Source organism: Leptonychotes weddellii, chromosome 8 (genome assembly GCF_054177405.1).
Source record: "Leptonychotes weddellii isolate Sample4059 chromosome 8, ASM5417740v2, whole genome shotgun sequence".
In the NCBI taxonomy this organism is placed as follows: domain Eukaryota; kingdom Metazoa; phylum Chordata; class Mammalia; order Carnivora; family Phocidae; genus Leptonychotes; species Leptonychotes weddellii.
The window spans coordinates 60,519,010-60,525,139 of NC_138376.1; positions in this window are offsets into that span (position 1 = coordinate 60,519,010).

Consider the following 6,130-nt stretch of genomic DNA (forward strand, 5'->3'; position numbering starts at 1 on the left):
ATCTAGCAGTCAGGCTCAGATCTCTGGGGTCTCCTAACTTTCTGTACAAGTGATTTACATCAGAGAATAATGCTTATCTAAACAGCTTCAAATTCACTCACTAATTGCCTAGGTGGAAGGAAATTAAAAATGTATATAAGGAAAGGATCAAGAAAGCCAACTATTTGATCATCACTTTTAATCTTCCCAATAACTTGGTTATAATCTTTATTACTACTAATCAGATATCAGCAACTTCTCAAAGTGAACAATTCAGAAGTAAATCTGGGATAAATAATTTTACAGATATGTTTATAATATTCAGCAGTCCCGGATTCCTGGTATTCTCAGACCAGCAGCCCAAAGACAGTAACTGCTTTTGGCCAGGAGTCCCTGGTACTCTGTAGTGTTTAATAAACAATATTATTTTTAACAGCTCCTTTAGCTATTTCACAATTAGTTTGTACTTTGTCTTAAACCTTAATACTAACTTACATGTCCTTTTCAATCCATTATGACACAGGAAACTGTCTTATACATGTGCATGAGATGAACTGTGAACATCTTGCCAGATCAATTTTATGAATTTCACTATGACATTCTTATCTTTCCTTTATTAAACTTAGCTCTTGGGAATTTCAAGGCCTTTTACAGATGATCCAGATGCCCTTTGGTGATTGCCACACATAACTTCTTTTATGATGTTGGTACTTTTGGTTAATGTTTTCTTGTGTAAGTATAAAAATTCATTGCAGAGAACATTAGTTCTCTCTCCATTTCTCTCTCAGAGAATGTAAGTCAATTTGAGGTGTAGTTTCTATTTCTCTACTCAACTTAATATACATGCCAAAAATAGAAATTTTACATTTAAATAAGGAAGCTTTGGTCTAATTATAATTTTTTTAAGACAAAATTACCTTATTCTTTTTAAAAAAAATCAGTATCATCAGCAGTTATCTGATTGTACAGAACAGCAGTTGTTTCACTTCATACTAGATTCTATCTATCCTTCTAAAAGTTTGGTGTACCTAAGGTCCAGCACACACATAAAATATTTTCTGCCCAAATAACAATGTATTGGGGAATTTATAGAGTTAGCATGTAAAAATAAATTTATAAAACTAGCATTGCAAATAATTTTAGCTCTAGAATATAAGTTCTTTTTTAAACATTTTTGAAGAATTTATAAGTCTTATGAGATTTATTAACTAGCACGTCCCTCACTTTGGACTCCCATGTGATTAACCACATTGAGACAAATTTTTCACCTATTAGTAGGACAGTCAGCTCATGTAAACATTCAGAGGGAAGCTTTCATGGCTTGGTGAAGAACTGGAAGAATGTGGGAGAGAATCTTCCTATAGGTTCTTAAGTTTCTTTGCACTTGGCTTCTCACTTGTGCTGAGGTCAAAAATACATGATAGACCCACACACCATGGTCTTTTATATATACCATCATCATTTTAGTACTTTCAAAACATTATGACTTCCCTTAAATTATCTTTAGAAAGCCACGGGAAAGTGAAGGTCCGACTGGCCGCACTGACCCCACATTTATAGAGAACTTCCTATGGTCTGCCAAACAGCTGGTCCCAGTAGGGGGCCAAGAAGAGACTGAACAAGATTTTATTCTTCCTGGAATAATAGTAGGCTAATTGGGAGAGAAACCATCAAACATCACAGGACCTTGGACCTAGACTGTAAGAGATTTTAAAGGATAAAGACTGACCCTGGATTTACATTCTCCAGCCAAAATACAGGGTTAAAACCTAAACTATACAAAACCCTCCAATATTCCCTTTTCTCAATCAGACCATGGCCTACAAGGGCCTGCACTAGCTGTCCTCCCCACCTCAACCTTTGGCCTCATCTCTATTACTTTCTCACATTGACTTGCTTCCAGTACATGAACCTCCTTGCCAAGATACACTGCTACGGCGAGGTGTTTGCCTTTGCAGTTCTCGCTACCTGGAATTCCCTGCCCCCACCCATTTCCACATGGTGCATGCCCTTATCTTTATAGATTTTCTTCAAAAGTTACCAGTGAGGTTTCCCAGACCGCCCTAGTTAAACCAAAAACCAAAAATCTAATTTTCGCATTTTCTATCCCCTTTGTGTTTTATTTTTTGCAGACCACTTACCACCTTCTAACATACCCTATTATATATTTATTTTATTTGATGCTTGCCTCTCCCTATCAGAATGCCTGCTCCATGAGCATCGTTTCTATCTTTCATTGCTGTATTCCCAGAGCCAACAGTACTGTCGGGCATACGGTAGGCATTCAATACATATTGCATGAATAAAGCAATGAGCAACTCATGTTCAAAACAGTTAATAATTTTCACAAAGTCACACCTTGGAATTTAGAGACCAAGCAGGAGTAGACATCAATTTTTCTGACATCTCCCTTACAAAAATTTAATGACAATAGTATGTTAAAAAGACTTATTGAGATAATACAGGGGCAAGTCTGAAACATAAGCCCACTAATATTTATATAGACCTTTTTTAATCAAAAAGCAGACTTACACTAGTTCTAATTTTCCTGACCACCCTATCAGGCATAAATTAATATCTCCATTTTACAGATTATAAACATGATGCTCAAAGAGATTAAAAGAAAGATAGGTTAAGATGGAAAGAGATCTATTAAACATGGTCTCCTTCCCTCTAAAACACTTCTTCATTTTGCAAAAAATGCACTGCAGATTTCCATTCAATGACAGTTCTCCTAGTACCAAAATTTAAATGCAGTCCAATGTGCCCGAAACATTTCAGATAAATTCTTAAGGCATAAAGCAAGTGTTCCATTAGTATCAGTTCATCTGGATTTCATCCCTCATTTTGCCATAAGCTTTTATGAACATAATTCTGAGGTCCAAAAATATTGTATAACAGAATAGTTTACTTTTCTTTCTATGCATTTTGATTTTATGTGGATGTGAATGTGTGTGTGTGCGTGTGTATGTGTGTGTGTGTGTGTGTGTGTGTGAAATTTGTTTTGTTTCAGTTTGAGAGGATCTACCAGTCTTTTAAAGGGTCTGGGCCTACTTTGGACAATTCCAATCACCCAAAAAGGTCAGTATAATATTTAAAAAACAAAACAAAACAAAAACCACTCAGAGAAAATAAAAAGAAACAGGAAGGAGAAAGGGCAGATAATTTAAAACATAATTAGCTGGGGAAAATGCAAAAGTTATCCCATTAAATTCTAACAATTTTTAATGAATAATCTGCCTTCAGGCTGCAGGCAGACTGGTCTTAGAAGCAACATGTACTGTCAATCTTCTGCCCTAGGAGAGAAAACCTTAGTAGCCTCTCATCTTACAAGTCTGTAGTCAAAACGATCAGGTGGAGAATTTCACTGAGTTCATTACACTGGTCCCAGTGGAAGCAGAGCCTGAAATGGAGTGATAAGCTTTGTCGAATCATAGAGACAACTCATGGCAGTTGCAGGTGTTACGACTTTACCCTTCCTGGTAGTTGAGTATCCTTACAGCTTGCTCTTTACAAGACTGAGGAATGGAGGAAAGAAGGATCCCACAAAGGCTTGTACAGAGCACTGCCAAAGGACTCTCCCGTTGTTTTAACTGATTGTTCCAGTTGTTTTACTTGACTTCTTTAGATTTTTATCAAACTAGTGCACAAGATGATTGCCTGGAGGTCAACCAGCATGTGGACTCAAAATGCTGTAGGAAAAAAGGAAAATTATCATTAATGAATTCAATCCAAATAATTTTAAAAGTAATTGAAACAAAAGGAAACAAGTTATAATAGTGAACTAAAAACAACAACAACAACAACAATTCCTAGAGTATTATCAAAGAGAAATATCTCTTTGTTAAACATTCCAGGAATGTGATTTGTGTTCATGGTTTGTGACATCTCCACATTTTTTCCAGTGGCTAATAAACCATTAATGTGCCTGGGTTTTAGATACTGGCATTTTTCCTCTTAAATGCACCCCAATGAAGCAGATACAAACATCCAACATTTTTGCTGAGTATAGTTCTATGTCTACTTGTGGGACATTCTTTGGCATGTGAAGATATGAAATTTATCAGATTTGATGACTCTAATAATTACAAAATCTGGACCTACAAGATATACTCAAGATACTGTAAGTGAATGCCTTTACACCACAGCTAGATGGAATACTCTGAAATCCAACCAAATAAAAATTTCTCCCAATGCCAAATTACAAATGACCTTTGAACAACACAGGTTTGAACTGCATGGGTCCACTTCTACACACATTTTTTACAGTACTGTAAGTGATTTTCTCTTCCATGTGATTTTCTTAGTAATACTCTTCTCTAGCCTACTTTATTGTAAGAATACAGTATATAATACATATAGCATACAAAATATGTTTATGTTACTGGTAAGGCTTCTGGTCAACAGTAGGCTATTGGTAAAGTTTTTGGGGAGTCAAAAGTTATATGTGGATTTTCAACTGTGTGGGGAGTCAGCACCCCATGCTGTTCAAGGGTCAACTGTACAATAAGATCACAACTAGGAATTCACAAATGTAAACTGATTTATAAGAAGAAAGTGTAGGATCTAGGGTCTTTTCTATGTATAATGCATTTATCACAGAGATATTTGTTTTCAAGAAAATTTATCTGGGACAATAATGTATATTTTACAACACAGTGTAACTATTTATGTGACAGCTATCTTTATCAAAATAGTAAGCTAATCAATCATAGGAGAAAGTCCCAAAGAGAACATTCCTTAATGTAGCAATTAGAAAACTAAGTATGCAACAAATTCTCTGCAAATATAACAGTACTAAATGTGTCTTTTATGGACTTAAACCATGTATATGTACATTGTAGCATATTTATAGGCACTCTATAAACTTGCAAATAAGCATTTTTTAACTTAGAATATTGAAAAGTCCTTAACATAAATGGAAAAGAAAAACTAAAAAACCCCACTAAATCCATAGGATCTTAGACTCCAAAGAAATATGTACATCACTTCTATCTTTAGTGTCTTAAGGTATTATGATATTTAAGTCATTCTAGGAAAGGAAAAAAAAAATCATTTGGTCCATCATGACAGAAAATTATTTAACAACCAGCCTTGAAACTACTATAATTATTAACTCTAAATTTGATTTTTACAGCCTGTTATTTTCTTTACTAAAACTAACAAAATTTAAGCTCTTGACTCAGCTAGATGAAGATGAATAATAGTAAGGTACCTTCCTATGTAAGAGTTATGAAGGCAAAACCGCTATTTTCTGGCTTGGTCTGAGAATAAGGGTCCCATGGGTTACCCATTTTCAAAGTATTAGAAGGCACTAAAATTACATTTAGTGAAATTTAAACTTGGTGTCAAGGGACAGACACCAAGATTATAGAAATTTTCATTACTCCAAAATCCCAATCATGGACATCTCTTGGCATAGTGCTTGTAGTCTTACAGTGTACGATGGGGCACAGGGGAGAGTTCTGGTCAACAGAAATGAAAATGAGTCATCTCTTCAAACTCTGCCCTGTCAAAATTAAATAATCTCAACAAGTTACACTTTCTTGGGTCTTATTTCTCCGCCTTTTAATCATCTTTAAGGCTCTCCTCTGAACAACTTCCAAATGTTCATCACTCTTCTCTGGCTTTTTAGTTTTAGGTTACTTGATCAAATGTCAAAGGAGGCTGTTATTAGTCTTTAGACTAGAATTTAGCATAATTTCAGGAGTAGATATACTTTAAAAATCATGACTTATATGAAAGCTACATAAATAAAAGCATTTAGCTGTACCACCTTAATGGAATATGTTACTAAGAGGGAATTATTTTATTAGTGTTTTATCAGTTATAGGAAAGAGTTTTTACTCAAATATATATCATAAATTTACTTTGGTTATCTGAAATGTTGGGGAGTAGCAGAGGATAAAGTGATTTTAAATATCCATTGGCTACACTCTTGTTTTAGGAAAATCAATGAACTTATGAGTAGGAAAATGCTTATAGCAAAAGTACATACTTTTATGAGGCACACATCATCAGTGATATGGCATTTTGGTGGGAGGTATATATATTTTCTACTAGCACATATACCTTTATTGACATGACCTTTTGATGGAAGGTGCACACATTTTTTTTATTAACACATGTACCTATGGTGACATTTTGACAT